Consider the following 18,010-nt stretch of genomic DNA (forward strand, 5'->3'; position numbering starts at 1 on the left):
TATCCCAGGAATGCAAGGATTCTTCAATATATGCAAATCAATCAATGCGATACACCATATTAACAAATTGAAGGATAAAAACCATAATGATAATCTCAATAGATGCAGAAAAAGCTTTTGACAAAATTCAACACCCATTTATCATAAAAACTCTCCAGAAAACAGGCATAGAGGGAACCTACCTCAACATAATAAAGCCCATATATGACAAACCCACAGACAACATCGTTCTCAATGCGAAAAACTGAAACCATTTCCTCTAAGATCAGGAACAAGACAAGGTTACCCACTCTCACCATTATTATTCAAAACAGTTTTGGAAGTTTTAGAGACAGCAATCAGAGAAGCAAAAGAAATAAAAGGAATCCAAATCGGAAAAGAAGTAGAACTGTCACTGTTTGCAGATGACATGATACTATACATAGGGAATCCTAAAGATGCCACCAGAAAGCTACTAGAGCTAATCAATGAATTTGGTAGAGTAGCAGGATACAAAAGTAATGCACAGAAATCTCTTGCATTCCTATACACTAATGATGAAAAATCTGAAACAGAAATTAAGGAAACGCTCCCATTTACCACTGCAACAAAAAGAATAAAATACCTAGGAGTAAACCTACCTAAGGAGACAAAATACCTGTATACAGAAAACTATAAGACACTGATGAAAGAAATTAAAGATGATACAAACAGATGGAGAGATATACCATGTTCTTGGTTTGGAAGAATCAACATTGTGAAAATGACTATACTGCCCAAAGCAATCTACAGATTCAATGCAATCCTTATCAAACTACCACTGGCATTTTTCACAGAACTAGAACAAAAAATTTCACAATTTGTATGGAAACACAAAAGATCCTGAATAGCCAAAACAATCTTAAGAAAGAAAAATGGAGCTAAAGGAATCAGGCTCCCGGACTTCAGACTATACTACAAAGCTACAGTAATCAAGACAGTATGGTACTGGCACAAAAACAGAAATACAGATCAGTGGAACAGGACAGAAAGCCCAGAGATAAACCCAAGCCCATATGGTCACCTTATCTTTGATAAAGGAGGCAAGAGTATACAGTGGAGAAAAGACAGCCTCTTCAATAAGTGGTGCTGGGAAAACTGGACAGCTACATGTAAAAGAATGAAATTAGAACATGCCCTAACACCATACACAAAAATAAACTCAAAATGTATTAAAGACCTAAATGTAAGGCCAGACACTATCAAACTCTTAGAGGAAAACATAGGCAGAACACTCTATGACATAAATCACAGCAAGATCCTTTCTGACCCACCTCCTAGAGAAATGGAGATAAAAACAAAAATAAACAAATGGGACCTAATGAAACTTAAAAGCTTTTGCACAGCAAAGGAAATCATAAGAAAGACGAAAAGGCAACCCTCAGAATGGGAGAAACTATTTGCAAACGAAGCAGCTGACAAAGGATTAATCTCCAAAATATACAAGCAGCTCACACAGCTCAATATCAAAAAAACAAACAACCCAATCCAAAAATGGGCAGAAGACCTAAACAGACATTTCTCCAAAGAAGATATACAGATTGCCAACAAACACATGAAATGATGCTCAACATCACTAATCATTAGAGAAATGCAACTCAAAACTAGAATGAGGTATCACCTCACACCGGTCAGAATGGCCATCATCAAAAAATCTACAAACAATAAATGCTGGAGAGGGTGTGGAGAAAAGGGAACCCTCTTGCACTGTTGGTGGGAATGTAAATTGGTATGGCCACTATAGAGAACAGTATGGAGATTCCTTAAAAAACTAAAAATAGGACTACCACATGACCCGGCAACCCCACTACTGGGCATATACCCTGAGAAAACCATAATTCAAAAAGGGTCATGTAACACAATGTTCATTGCAGCACTATTTACAATAGCCAGGACATGGAAGTAACCTAAGTGTCCATCGACAGATGAATGGATAAAGAAGATGTGGCACAGATATACAAAGTAATGTTACTCAGCCATAAAAAGAAACGAAATTGAGTTATTTGTATTGAGGTGGATGGACCTAGAGTCTGTCATACAGAGTGAAGTAAGTCAGCAAGAGAAAAATAAATACCATATGCTAACACATTTATATGGAATCCAAAATAAAAAATGGTTCTGATGAACCTAGGGGCAGGACAGGAATAAAGACACAGACGTACAGAATGGACTTGAGGACATGGGGAGGGGGAAGGGTAAGCTGGGACGAAGTGAGAGAGTGGCAGGGACATATATACACCAGCAAATGTAAAATAGATAGCTAGTGGGAAGCAGCTGCATGGCACAGGGAGATCAGCTCGGTGCTTTGCGACCACCTAGAGGGGTGGGATAAGGACGGTGGGAGGGATATGCAAGAGGGAGGGGACATGGGGATATATGTATACCTATAGCTGATTCACTTTGTTATACAGCAGAAAGTAACACAACACTGTAAAGCAATTATACTCCAATAAAGATGTTAATAAATAAATAAATAAATTTATACTAAAAACTGCCAAAAATAAGACTAGGAATTCATTTTAACAGAAGGTCACTCAATACATTATTATTTACATTCTGCTTACTTTCAAAAAAGGAATTTGATTTAATTATACAATAAAAGACACATCCAATCAGAGCAGATAAAACAGCAGTTTGCCACAGTGGTTATGAGCTCAGACTCTGGAGGCAGAGAGGAAGGGATCTGAACTACAGCACTACAACCTACTAGCTATGTGACCTTGAACAAGTTACTTCATATCCCTAAGCCTCAATTTTCCTGCCCATAAAACACCAATGATAACACCAACCTCTTACGGGGCTATGTGTGAAATAACATACATAACATACATAAAGTTCTAGCACCAAGCTAGCATTCAAATAGTAAGTGCTCAAGAAACTACAGATGCTGTTAATTTTGTAATTAATAATAAGAGATTCTAGAAGAGTACTCTCCAAGCTGCCAGGCTGTCCTTATTAACTATTTAAAAAAGAAAAAATCTATATGCTTTCACTAACAAATACGTACATGCCATATAGTTATAAAAATTAAAGAACCTGGCCCCTTCCCGTCTCCAAGAAAAAAAGTCATTTCACCTTGACACAAAGGTGGCCTAGAAGAAAACCTGCAAACCGGAGATAAAATGTGGTTCAGGAATTCATTGTGCACGTGTTTCAAGGGCCTAAGCAGCTGAGACACTAGAGTTTTTTATCATAAAACAGAGATAGCAGTGACTTTGGTCTGAAATATTTTTTTTTTTTAATTTTTTGTTGTTGTTGTTTGCTAGCTTCCATGTGATTTTAATTAATTAATTTATTTATTTATTTTTGCTGTGTTGGGTCTTCGTTTCTGTGCAAGGGCTTTCTCTAGTTGTGGCAAGTGGGGGCCACTCTTCATCGCGGTGCGCGGGCCTCTCACTACCGCGGCCTCTCTTGTTGCGGAGCACAGGCTCCAGATGCGCAGGCTCAGTAGCTGTGGCTCACGGGCCCAGTTGCTCCGCGGCATGTGGGATCTTCCCAGACCAGGGCTCGAACCCGTGTCCCCTGCATTGGCAGGCAGATTCTCAACCACTGCGCCACCAGGGAAGCCCCCTGGTCTGAAATATTTTAAGAGCAGGAACTACCAGCTGGCTACTTTAATCAAGATTTCTATTTTTAAAAACTGCATCCTGTTGTGTCCCTCCACTGAATTAGCTACAAACTGTTTCCCATGAGAATCAAGCAAAAAAGTAATTTATTTGATATTGTAACTCTAATTGCCAAAGACTCTGACAACGGGAATTATTTAGCTTTCTTTTTGAGAGTAATCAGCCCCTGGATTCACCTGCCTTGCTAACAGCATGGAGGAAGATGCTTATCTTTCACTTAACTTTGACAGGAGGGCGCATACTCAGCTCATCTAAAAGCTACGTGGGGGCTTCACGGGTGGCGCCGTGGTTGAGAATCAGCCTGTCAATGCAGGGGACACGGGTTCGAGCCCTGGTCTGGGAAGATCCCACATGCCGCGGAGCAACTAGGCCCGTGAGCCACAACTGCTGAGCCTGCGCGTCTGAAGCCTGTGCTCCGCAACAAGAGAGGCCGCGACAGTGAGAGGCCCGCGCGCTGCGATGAAGAGTGGCCCCCACTTGCCACAACTAGAGAAAGCCCTCGCACAGAAACAAAGACCCAACACAGCCAAAAATTAATTAATTAATTAATTATTTTTTAAAAAGCTATGTGTGACGTATCCGGTGCTGTTAAAAGTCAAAATAGCTAGAACACACTACTTTTGTTTTATATAATTGAGGATTGGAATTTAACCCACAAAGAGCATATTCTTACCTACCATCATTCTCAGAATGGTTTTATATGCACAGACTCTTTAGAAACATTAACAGCTTGTGATTCATGCTGAATTTATAGTTGGCCCAAAATGTTTCCACTTGTGAATTAAAGACTGACCACAGATGGATGGATCAATGGTGTGAAAGTCCTTCATGGCTCCTCAACATCTGACTGAAATAGACTACAATCTGTGTATCCTCAGCCAAGACAGATACAGGACTCAAGGAAGGCTTCTGAGAAGGCTGTACACCCCGGATGTGCACCTAAAGGACAGATCTGGAATTGGGGAAAACCGAATGCTACCTTTTTAAAAAGACTTTAGACTAAACTTTGAGTCCATCTTAGAGAAATTCTAGTTGAGGAACCAATATCAAGATCTATCACTAAGAAAAGAATTTCAAAAGTGCTCATGATACCCTTCTCATGATACTTCTCTTTCAATTTTCAAATAACCTCCCCAGCGAGCTTTCACTAAAGGGAGAGGAGTAACAAACGCAAGGAGGCACACTGAACCACCACCTCAAAGGGTGTTTTTCAGTGGTCTGGCGTCAACCTAGACAAAGTGTCCATGGGTATACCACAGCACTGTCTCCGAACCTTCCTTTTGCACAGTTTTCATCAGTGATTCAGATGACGATAAAAAAGTATACATATATATACTTAAACTTGTGCATAATGCAAAGCTAAGAGTACAGGTAATATAAAAGGGGAAAAAAGAAAACAAAACCAGGATTCAAAATGGTGACCACAGATTAGATGAATGAGCCAAAACACAGCAAATTAAATTTAATCCTCCATTCCTAGGTTCAAAAAATTGACTGCACAAGCATAGGATTTGACCTAATAGCCATTTGTGTTAAGAAAAAAAGACAACAACGACAATGATATAGGTGTTTCAGTTGCCTTCAAGCAAAATTTGAGTCAACAGTGTTACAGTTTCCCCCAAAAGCTAAAGCAATCTGAAATTACATTTTAAAAGAAAAGTGCCTAAAGCAAGAAAATGTGACAGTCCCTTTCTATTATGAAAGCGATAACCATACCAGGAACTGACGAATTCAGTTATGGCTACCATATTTAAGAAAACCACTGACAAGCTGGAATATACCTGGGGAAGGTGCTAAGAATGTTAAGGAGTTTCAAAACCAGATGTGAAAAAGGACTGAAGGAATTAAGACAGTAGCCAGAAGAAAAACCTCTGGTGGAACAGGCTAGTGGTGGTGTGTGCACCTCATTGTAACTAACCCGTCAACAAGAGCTGAGTGCAGAAACGGGGAATGTAGGCTCCAGGCCACAGCTGAATCGTGTTATGTCCTACTTCTGGGGGAACATCAAAACCAAATCCACTAGGAGGCCTTACATTCTCTGCTTTCCTTGGTTACCTCCTAAACGCAGGCCTCTGCACTCAAACACCACTTCAGTTATCTGCTGCTGCTCACAAACCAGCCCAAAACTTAGGGACTAAAATCATCTTTTTTTTCCCATTACTGTGCAGTGTAGGCTAAGCTTAGATGGACAGTTCTTCTGTTGACCTTGCTACTAGTCACCAGGTGACTGCATTCAGCTGGCAGACTGGCTGAGGGCTGGGCTCGGCTAAGATGACCTGGGCCTCTCCTCTCCTCCCTCCCCTCTCCCCCTCTCTCCCCACGTAGGGTTAAGGGTTCTCCCTCTCCACGTGGCCTTTCCATATGGTCTCTCCAGCAGGGAAGCCAGATTCATTTAATGGCATCTGAGGGCTTTCAGGAGAGCAGAAGCTTAATCCTAGAACTGGCACTGCCTCACTAATACCACGTTCTGTTGGTTAAAGCACATCACAGACTCAGGTCAAATTCAAGTGAAGGGGATTGTGTAAGGACCTGACACAGGGAGGCATGGTTCACTGGAGCCTCGAGCGGTACAGACCACCACAGCTATCATCTCCCCAGTGACTCAATAGACGCTCTCTGCCCTGTCAGTGACCACACATTCCACCCTCCTACATCCTCAAATGTGGCCTCTGGAACTGCAGAGACCACTGAACCTCCATATCCTCAGCCTCTTTTCTGAACAGCCATTTTCACTTCCTTGCCTTCACCTCCTTACCTGAACTGAAACCTGGCTATCGCCAGAGGATTCAGGTCTGCCACACCTGCCTAGGCTCTCAGACCTTACCTAGGGCCAGTACTGGGAGTCTGGTCTTCCAAGGCCACTTCTAGGTCACTGTTCCTCTAAGGTGCAGATCGACTTTCCCCTCTTTCTTTTTTCTATCAACTCACCTCCATCACTGAAGCTTTAAGGACTCCTTTAAGGTCTTGTCTTACCCCAAATCTCTCTATCATCCTGTGTGACCTAATACACTGGTATCTTGATTCCTTGACCTCTTCAACTTCACTAACCACCTCCTGGGCACCAAAATTGAAGTCACTAATCCAGATATCTTATTCACTGCCCACAGTCTACTATACTTCCAGGTTGGTAGCTCAAGTACCACCACAGTGTGTGTGTGTGTGTGTGTGTGTGTGTGTGTGTGTGTGTGTGTGTGTCTGAGGCATCTTCAACCCATTGATCCTTTATCCCTATCTGTAAGTCCCCTCTTGAATGCACTATCCTCCTTTGCCAAGTTAGATTCCATAGTCCATCGTTACAGTAACTCTCTGGGAGACACCATTACTCGTGTTGCCCTTTGCCCTCCCATCTCACCTTCTGCCTCACCTACCCATGTGCTCTCAATCCATGAATTCAAGTATCTGAGCTCACCTGCAGAACAACCACAAAACCAGAGATGAGTTCACGGTAAAGTTATCAACGTCACCCTCAACTGACCAGCAACCCTACTTGCTTTCTCTGATGAACACGCCCTCCTCTCAGCAACAACGATGTCCTGTGTTCTGCATTTTCTTGTTATTTCCTTCCTGATATCTACCCCTCCCCCTTTCAGCAGGTGACCGTGTTTCATATTTCACAGAGAAGACAGAAGCCACTCATGGACATTCCCGCAACTTCCTGCCAGCACATGGGCAAGCCTACCTGCACCTGCATCTCTCCTGTCCACTCTCCTTCCTGTTACGATGGAGAGCGTGTCCTTCCTCCTATGGAGAGCGTGTCCTTCCTCCTATGGAAAGCCAGTCCTCCCCTGGGGGCTCAGGCTCCCTCCCCTCTAGGAATATCAGAGGCTTCATCTGGTACCCTTTACTCTGCTGTCTCTTCACCCTCCCCACCCTACTCTTTCCTTCCCACTGAGGCTCAACATCTTAGAAACAAATACAACTTCTTGTCTGCATCTCCTCTCCCTCTCTAGCAGCTGCCTTCTCTCTCCTTTCCTTCACAGCTTAACAACTTGGAAAAATGTCTCTTCGTCCTCCCTTCCTACTCACGTACCTCTCAGCCTATCCTCACCTGCCTTCTGCCCTCACCGCTTAGCTGAGCCTGCTCCTGGCTAAGGTCACCAGTGCTCTTCGTGTCTGCAACCTGAAGGACGCTCAGTCTCCGCCTGACAATCAGCAGCAGTGCTACGGGGCACAGAAACCTGCCCACCTTCTTGAAACACTCTCTCTGCTTAGCAGAAGGATGCCACTTCTCCTAGGCCGATTCCTACTCCCCTGGCTCCTCCTCCTCATTGTCCTTTGGAGGGTCCCTCTCCTCCTCCGCCCAAATAATCAATGTCGGAGCCCCTGGGACTTGAGCCTAGCCCTCTCCCCGCCCCCCGTACTCATGTCCCCAGGCAATCTCACCCACCAACATGACTTCAAAGAACCTCAAATGCTGACGGCATCCAAACTATAATAACTACCCATATCTTTCCTCTAGGCTCCACATTAGTGCATCCAACTGTCTTCTTGACATTTCTACTTAGATATCTCACTGGCACCTCAAACTAAACTTCTCCAAAACTCAAATCACCACCAATTCGCACCAAACCTGCTTCCCCTCCAGAATTCCCCATCTCATAAATGGCAACTTCATTCACCCAGTTGCTTACATCAGATGACTGGGAATCATCCCAGATTCCTTACTCCCCTTTACTCACCCACCAAAGCAACTGGTCCACCAAAGAGCTAATCCAACCACTTCTCTCCATCTCCATGTAATTGCTTTAAAATGCAAATCGATTTAAAACCTTCCAGTAATGTCCCAGTGCCCTTAGGGAAAGTACAGTATTCTCAGAAGGCCCTGCCTGATCTGGCCCCTGCCTACCTCTCTAGCTGAACCTCCAACCACCTACCTTCACTCCTCACTTGGTTCCAGCCACAATGGCCTTTTAGTTCTTTAATTATGCCAAGCCCTCTTCCTTCTGCAGGACTTCCTGTGAGTTGTCCCTCTGCCTATGTGTTCCTCACACCCTCACAATCTTCTGGCTCTTTTTTTGTCCTTCAGGGCTTCAGTGTTATTCTCTCAGGGAGGAGTTACTGCCCAACCTAAATTAGGTTCTCCCTGTTTTTTTCCTAGCGCTCTGCACTACAGAAATGTGCAATGACGTATTTAGTGATGCGTTCAAGAATTTAATATCTACCTTACCCACCAGACCAGGGGTCAGCAAAATTTTTCTGTAAAGGGCCAGAAAGTAAATAGTTTATGTTATAAACACCACAGGGTCTGTTGCAATTACTCAACTGTGCTCTTGTAGCACAAAAGCAGTCATAAACTGTATGTAAAGAATGGGTGTGGTTATATTTCAATAAAACTTTACTTATAAAAACAGACAATGGGCTGGATTTGAACTGAAGGCTATAGTTGCACTAGATTATAACTTCCAGGGAGGCAGGAACAAGACTGTTTTACTCTCACGACTATATCTCTGCTGCTTAAGTACCTGGTACACAGCCGTTGCGCAATAAATAGTTGTTGAATGGATCCAGTCAGAAAGACTGTCACAATAAAACTGGCTCCATGAAGCTCTATAGATCAAAAAGTACAAGTTAGAGAAGAGCAGGTTTGGTTCAAAGGAAAAGCTTCCTAAAAGCTCTACCAACTTTACACATTATACCACAGAGATCAGCTAGAATAACAGATGTGAAAACATTCTGTAAACTACAAGCAAAATGTTGTGTTGCTATCATTAAGAATTAGAGCTGACCAAAAACGTATGTAGGTTACCTTCTGAAGCAGTGGGGGCCCCCTGGCTTACTTAATAAGAGCCTGAAGACCCATCAATCAGACGTGCTCCAGGACAGATTTTTGCATTGGCAGGAGGTTGGACCAGAAGACCTCCAAAATGCCTTCCAACTTCTCACTTGGGACCTGCCCATGAAGAGCAATTAACGTATTTACCATGTCCCTAATGTGGGGCAAGAGCCTTATACGCCATGTTCTATCTAATTCTTGAAACAACCCTTTAAGTGTAAATGGCATTATCCTCATTTTGTAGAGAGGAAGCTGAGACTCAGGGATGGTAAGGTGAAGGGGTAGAAGCAGGACCAGGAGCCAAACAGGGCTGTGACTGTACTCTTATCACAAACTCCGTTGCCTGGCCCAGCCACGCCAGTCCCTTCTCAAGCATCTCCCCAAGACCCCCATATTTACAGACATGCAATTCCCAGCATGTCCCTATATATTTAGGACTGAAAGATAAGCCTCTCAAAAAGAAATGTGCATCAAATTCCTTATAGGGCTCTGACGGAACGTTGAAGAACTGTGTGTCTCGAAACAATCATTTTGGAAAACAATCTTCCTTTGAGATATGCTAAATAAATATAACAGCTTTGTAAATAGAAAATAATTTATGTCTAAGAGAAACATTTCCACCTTTGTGAGAAAATCTATTATTTTTCAATCTACATTTCATAGAAGGGGAAACAGGTAGCTAAAGCATTAGTCAGGTAACATTATAAATTACCACATAATGTAATTTGGGTAACATTTGTTGGGGAAAGAAAATATCAGGTGCAGCGCAGAATAAATATTGCTTTTTCTGATTTTCAAAGACACAGTAGACCTTCCATTTCCATACACAAAAGCTTACATAAAAATAGGCATATTTGTTTCAGAAGGAGGTCAAAAATTATTCTTGTTTTTAAGTCAGAGCAATGGGATTCCAAATGCTTTTTATTATCTTCAAGTTGCTTATCTATCTTTGCTATATTTTTAATGATGAAAATATATTACGTGTGTAATAAAATGGTCAAAAACAATCTGATTAGGGGATGTACTCTTAATATTTTCTCAGTAATTTATTGACCAAATCCTTCCTAATTATTCCATCTACCTACCTGGAAAACAACTGAGAATTAGGAAGGAAGCAAAAAAAGCCTCTGAACAGCCCAAATACATGTGACAAATCCAGTATTCACGCACATTCATTACAGGAGGGCCTTTTGGGCCCATCTTATTATTTTACAGAAAATTCTAATAAACTTAGATATCTGGTAATGAAATCACTTACAGAATTGGAGAAACAAATAAGGAGGGACATATAGTAGACATGTCTCCCCAACATCCATTCTATCCAGCCTCCAATGTGTACCAGCCATTCTATCTAGGTGGGATTCACTCCTCCCTCCAGGGATATTCTCTGATAACCATGGTAATACCAGAATTTCCCATCTCCCTTCCACACTAATTGCTGCATCATATCCAAACCAATAAATAAGCACTTAGAATTCCTTGGGGATTGGTTCAGGAGTTTGTCCAATCAGCACAAAGTTCAGGATTTCTACTAATAATTCTGGGCAAAGATGCTCTTCTTTTCTGATGGCAAACTATGCAACACAGACGGCCAGAAGTAAAACCTGAAAAAACTGCAATTATTTTGCACCATGATGCAGGCCAGTGCAAGGATAAACCATATACTTAGAGCCAGGAAAATGAAGCCAGATCTCTGACCAAGCCACAGCAGACGCCAACTCAGCCTCTGAGATTTTTCAGTTACATGAGCCAGTAAAACCCCTCTATTGTTTAATTAGGTTAGTTTGTCTTAATTTTGTGTTAGCCGCAACAATCTTGGTTTGCCCTGGAGAGTCAGTTTACAGCTACTGTCCCTGTATAACTATTAACAGAGTTCCCTTTCACTTCCAAAAGTATTCCGGTTTGAATAACCAATTATATGGGTGCCCCAATCATAACTGATGTGAGGGGAGGGGCTCCGGCATTTAGGAGAGGCCAGAACACTCACAGTGACAACTGAAAATGGTAAAAACCAAGAATGTACAGAAAATGTAATTTAAAAGGAGACATAAAAATCCAGCAGCAATGTGAGTCATTCAACATAGAGGCAAATAATCCCATCTATACTGACAGCCCTAGAGGCTTATCACACTGAAGCAGCATTTTCCCCAAATTTTCTAAAGATTTTCTTCAGGAACTACAACAATCTAACACAAAGGGGGTTCTCTGGTTCATTATATTTGAGAAAAGCTCCATTCTCTAACTCTCCGTGGAGACTTAAAATATACATGAACATGGTAAAAGCTCTGAGTAATTCTGAAAAAAAAAAAGAAAATCACTTCATTTTGTTTACTCAGTATTTACCCAATTTATTTGATCACAGAGCATTGTTTTTCAAAGACACCTATTACTATGCAGTAGATAACTATTCTGCTGACACCAATTTGGGAAAAGCTGCAGGCACTAATTAATGACTCTGAGTCATCCAAAAAAAGTCATCAAACTACATTGAGTGTTTTTGGTCTAAAAAGTTGAAAAGTATTCAATATATTCTAGAAAGATTTCCTTACAAAATGGTTAAAAATTTTAAGACTGAAGTAAGTAAATAAATGAAAAAACAAAACCTCACCTCTTCTGGTGACTAATTACGAGTGGTGAATAACAGAATGTCTACTACAAAACTAAAATAGCACCTTCTAAGGTGCTATGACTTCTCTCCTATTATCTAGGAGAGAAAAAAGCTACGAAAACATGCACTCATACACATCAGTAATTATGTCTAAGTAGAGTTCTACCCTGATCAAAAGGAGTGTACACTGATAATCTTCCACACTGTTAAGATGTGTATTATCCCAGAAATCAAATCAACAGTAGTTACAAGGGACTTCAGAAATTGCAAACTTCACTAGATAAATTCTTAGCACGCTTAGGGGACTCTTTCATGCTGAAATATAAATGTGCTCAGGAGAAATGTGCCAGGGCATATTTCACTGTCCTCAAGAGACATTCTCTTGATTCTGAGTAGAATAAAACAAAAAGCTTCAGAGATGCCCTAAAATCAATCCTGCTCACAGCAGACTGGCATCTTCACTACAGCTTGAGTCTGGTGAATTCTTATAATTCAGAACATCCTTGGAGCTTTGGAAAACCACTCTGAAAAGACTTCTGACAGGAATTCCACGTTGGGTATCTGAAATTGAGAGAGTATGGGGGGAAGGAGAATGCATGTCTTGACTACAGCATTGAATACCCAAAGTCTTGCAAGGAAGGAAACAAACAACCCTCGTTGGATGCCAAGTGCAAACAATCTGGCTTCGGGGCTGCAACCATGTTGCGACGGCAAGAGAGCGATTTCCCTTCAATTTCTACGGGAGGAAGGATGCATGGTACATGGTTCAGGAGGAGTCTTGGCAGCTGACAACAGAACAGTTGGCATAAAATCAGAAAATGCTGCTGGGCCTCAGAAACAACATCATCCCCACACGAGATGCAAAAACAATGTGGCATTAGCAAAAAGCATGGTTGATTACGATGACTTCTGGTTACCAGGACTCCCAGCTGTGGTTTATGGCTGGCCCCACCATCACTGCTGTTATCTGCTTCTCCAGGGCTGGAGTAAGGATTTAAGGGCACAATAACATCTTAAGTCCAGAGCCATGTAACTCTGGGTTACTGGGAGGTCAGAGGTCCTTCACGCCATTTGTAGCACAGTAGTTTCAATTGTCTATGTATTTGTTTAAGATGCACATGATACCATCCCTTGAAAGAGAAACATCACTTTGCTTCACAGCTTGTGTCTGTGTAAGTATAAGAAATTAGGTTGAAATGGTTTCTTTCTCTAAAGATGATAGAAGACAGAACACTTGAGAAACACTTGAAAAGCTTGCACACCACACTCAGAAATAAGACTTTAAAATGCAAATACATCAAAGGAAAGTTGGCTTAAACTCACATTAAATGAAGCTGATAAGAGGGTTTGTTTTTTTTTTTTCCTAAGAGCAGGTTTTAATAAGGAGAACAAAGCACAAAAACTGTGAACCTGAAAAGGGGTAAAAAAGGGGTCCTGAGTTGGGGACAGAGAAAGGATTTCAAAAATGAGGCTTCACAGCCGCACAGCACAGGGAGATCAGCTCGGTGCTTTGTGACCACCTAGAGGGGTGGGATAGGGAGGGTGGGAGGGAGATGCAAGAGGGAGGAGATATGCGGATATATGTATATGTATAGCTGATTCACTTTGTTATACAGCAGAAACTAACACAGCATTGTAAAGCAATTATACTCCAATAAAGATGTTAAAAAAAAAAAAAAATGAGGCTTCAGGCACAACAGGTCAACTGCCTTCTAGAAATTCTGCCCACAGCTGGCACACAGACACATACACGTATAGAATCTATGGGAGAAGAAGCGGGCCATCCAAAAACGTGCTGAGCAGCTGCACAACGCAAGCAAGCATAGTTGGCACCTCAGGGGGCCCTGAGCGATAACAAGATGTAAATAGAGACACTTTCTTCTCACCCAGTTGGCCTGGGAGCCAGCGACAGGCACCCAGCGGCTCCTCTGGCCCTGACTACGCAGAGCTGTAATACTCAAGGATGAAATACGACGGAAGGAAGGTAAATATGTTAACGACGTACACCATGAAAAATGGTCACTGTAAAGCCACTCCAAATAAGAGCAGGAGAAAAGGTAAGTGCTTCTCCAGAAAGTACCTTCAGTTTGCAAGTGTCCCATGAATCATAAGGAAAATCTTCACAGCTGGAGAGGTAACGTCTAGAAAAAATGCTAATAGTTCTGAATGTTGTTGCTATAATTTCAAGAGAGGGTGACAAGGCCAGCAACGGCATTAGTGATTTATCAAGTCAGGTCTCGGGTAGATATGTTAAAAAGGAGGATAAACGCAGAATAAATTCCCCTATAATCCTTAGATGTAATCACTAAAATAGAGAGAGGTGGTTCGTGATAAAATGTGTGCACATGAAAGATTAATGTAAAGACCTGAAACGTGAGAAAACGTCATTATCTTTGCAGAAGTTTGGAGCTCTCAATCAATACCTGCAAAGGTAAGTATTACAGGAAACAAACTTCAAGCACCGTACTCTTGATCTCAATTAATGGCTTTCTTAAATTGCTACTAATTTATGTATATTAATCTCATCTTCGCAACTAAAACATGAACCCCTCTGGCAGTCAGTTCTTTTTTTGTGACTTTTTTTTTTCACTTTATGTATCAAGTAAACAAAAGGGACTTAATACAGAAATACTTGAGGAACGAATGAATAAATGTGGAAGAGTCTTCAACCCTAGTACAAAGCATGACATTACACTGTACTTTCTACAGTGTCATGTGGAGAAAGTTTTGATTTAATAATTAATCTTTCTTTATTTCACAGTATTTCTCATGAAATTTTGGTTCTGCAATGGTGTCGTTTTAAGCCTGTGCATAACATTTAATGTTTAAAAACATTTAAATATGACAAACACTTAATCATCAACTTAAACTATCAGAAAGTGTTAACCAGATACTCTTCAAAAGCACATTTAGGGCTTCCCTGGTGGTCCAGAGGTTGAGAGTCCGCCTGCCAATGCAGGCGATATGGGTTCAAGCCCTGGTCCGGGAAGATTTCACATGTCGCGGAGCAACTGAGCCTGGGCACCAAAACTACCGAGCCTGCGCTCTAGAGCCCTCGAGCCACAACTACTGAAGCCCCCGTGCCTAGAGCCCGTGCTCTGCAATGAGAAGCCACTGCAATGAGAAGCCCGCGCACCGCAACAATGAGTAGACCCCACTCACCACAACTAGAGAAAGCCCGCGTGCAGCAGTGAAGACCCAACGCAGCCATACATAAATAAATAAATAAATATAAATTTTTTTTAAAAAAGCACCTTTAAACCAGTGACAGTAAATACACATTAGTGGGTTAAACTTAATATTTTTTTTATCAACTGTATTAAAGTATAATTGACATACAAAAAATGGCATATATTTAAAATATATAATTTGATAAGTTTTTACTTCTGCATACACCCAAGGAATTATCACCACCATCATGATAATAAATACGTCACCCCCAAAAGTTTACTCACAACTTTTTTTGTTAATCCCTTCTACCCACCGCACTCTATCTTCCAGTCCCTAGGCGAACAACAATCTGCTTGCCTATTTTTCACATTTAATATAAATGAGAACACAGAGTATGCACTCCTTTGTGAGGATCAGGGGTAATTATTTTGAGATTCATCCATGTTGTAGCATGTATAAATAGTTCATTTCTTTTTAGTGCTGAGTAGTGTTTGTTGTATGGATACAGTTTATCCATTTACTGTTGATAGACATTTAGGTTGTTTGCTTTTTTGACTATTACAAATAAAGCTGATATGAATATTCATGTATTCAAGTATCTGAATATACACATGCTTTTATTTCTCTTGCACGAACACCTTGGAGTGGAATGGCTTGATGATTTGGCAGGTAAAATTTTACCCTCTTAAGAAACTGCCAAAATGTTTTGCACAGCGGTTGTGCCATCTTGCATTGCCATCAGTAGTGTAGTAGAGCTCCAGTTTCTCCACTTCCTTGCCAACACTTGGTATGGTTCATCTTTTCATTTTACACCTATCAGACAGATGTGCATGGGTATGGCACGGTGGTTTTAATTTGCACTTCTCTAATGACTAATTATGCTGAGCATCTTTGTATGTGCTTAATTGCCATCCATATATCTTCTTCGCCTAAGTGTCTGTTCAAATCTTTTGCCCATTTTTAAAAATTGGGTTGTTTGTTTACTTATTGAGTTTTGAAAGTTCTTTATATTCTGGATACAAAATCAGATATATGCCTTACAAATATAGTATTTCCTCCCGGTCTGTGGCTTGTCTTTTCACTTACTAACAGTATCTTTTGAAAAGCAGATTTTTTTTTTCCTAAAGAAATCCAATTTATCAATTTGTTTGTCTTTAGATTATGCTTTTGGTGATGTATCTAAGAAATGTCTACCTAACCCAAAGTCACAAAGGATTTCTTCTATGCTTTCTTAAGTTTTATATTTAGGCCTGTGACACACTTTGTGTTAAGTTTTTATGATGTAAGATGTAGACCGAAGCACATATTTTAAATATGGATATTCAATTTTTTCAGCACCATTTGTTGAAGACTATCCTTTCTCTACTGAATTGCCTTTGCATCTTCATCAAAAAGAAGCTGTTCATGTATGTGTGGATCTATTTCTGGATTCTCCCTTCTGTTCCACTGACGTATTCATCTGTCTTGATACCAGTACCACATTGCCTTGATTAATGTAGCTTTATAATAAATGCTGAAATCAGTTATCTAGTCATATAACTTTGTTCTTTTTCATTTCTAGTTATTTTTGGCTACTCTAAGTCCTTTGCTTATCCATAGGAACTTTAGAATCCATTTGTCAATTTCCACAAAAAAAATGTCTGCTGGAATTTTGACTGAGATTACACTGACTCTATAAATCGGTTTGGGGAGAAGTAATCTAAGGCAGTGGAATCCAGAACTTCTACTCCCATCCTTTCCTCCCTCCCTCCCTGTCAGCCTCACACCAGTAGTGGACTAGGGGCTAGAAGGTAAGAGTCTGAGATTAAACCAGACAGAGGGTAAGGTGTCTCTGGCCAGTATGTCCCAATGGGGACCCAAGGTTATCTCCCTCTTTCACTTTTTCTCTCCTTTTTCTTTACTTTCCTTCCCTTAACTTTTCCTCTTTTCTCCTTCCTTCTTTACTTTCATGAGGATATTACAGATTAGCTCTCCCACTTCCTTTTCCACTGTTAACCCCAGCACCTTTCAGCCAGGGTTGGAAACTGAAGTTTCACAGCCATTTCTCAACTCTCAGGTCCCCGAAGCAAACAAAAAGCCCTTTTGAGAAGGTCCACATTTGGGGAACATTGGGTCCTTTCTCAACAAGTAGTTAAAAGTTATCAAAAATAATAATGTTTTCCTCCCATCACTCATCATCCTCCCTTTCTTTACTTTCCATCATTCTAGAGAAAGATAAAATACAAAGGATCATAACCATGATGGCCCTAAAGACTGAAGATTCATGGGAAGATTCCTGCTGAGGAGCAAAGTGTCTCAAGAGTTCTGGCTGGGGCTACACTGGGATGAGCAGGAGGAAGCGTAGAAAGAAGGACAGACCTGCAGCCATAAAAAGTGGGGTGGGGTGGATAACAAAAACCGCTGGGGAAGAAAGGGGAGAGGGGTTTAAACCAGAGCAATGAAAGGGACATGAAGGAGAAAGGAGGGGTAATCCTGGCAGAGGCTGCATATCTGAAATAAAACTGACTGCTTCACTGTTTCTAAAGGCCTTTGGCCATTCACAGACCTATCTGTAAGTCAGGGGCTGCCTCTGTAATAAAAGAGCCATTTAAAAAAATCTTACCATTTTATTTGCATCCTAAGTACAAAGTCTAAATTATAAATTGTAGAGAGGAAAAGTATCATGACCTTCATCGCTTCACATACGGAATCTTTTAGATCTCTTTATGTCCTAGAAACTTACAAAAGATCAGAAATACAAATGGCTACTCTTCCATATTTAATTTTACTTAATTCCTGGTACAATCAAAGAAAGAAAAGGACTGACACACATGT

The 18,010-nt window shown here is 41.1% G+C and overlaps 1 protein-coding gene across 9 annotated transcripts in view; it reads right to left on the reverse strand.

Moving 5' to 3' along the window:
• Nucleotides 1-18,010, reverse strand: part of GRIP1 (glutamate receptor interacting protein 1) — a 713,644-nt gene that overhangs the window by 653,282 nt on the left and 42,352 nt on the right. The window lies entirely within an intron of this gene.

Source organism: Balaenoptera borealis (genome assembly GCF_965194805.1).
Source record: "Balaenoptera borealis genome assembly, chromosome: 13".
Classification (NCBI taxonomy): Eukaryota; Metazoa; Chordata; class Mammalia; order Artiodactyla; family Balaenopteridae; genus Balaenoptera; species Balaenoptera borealis.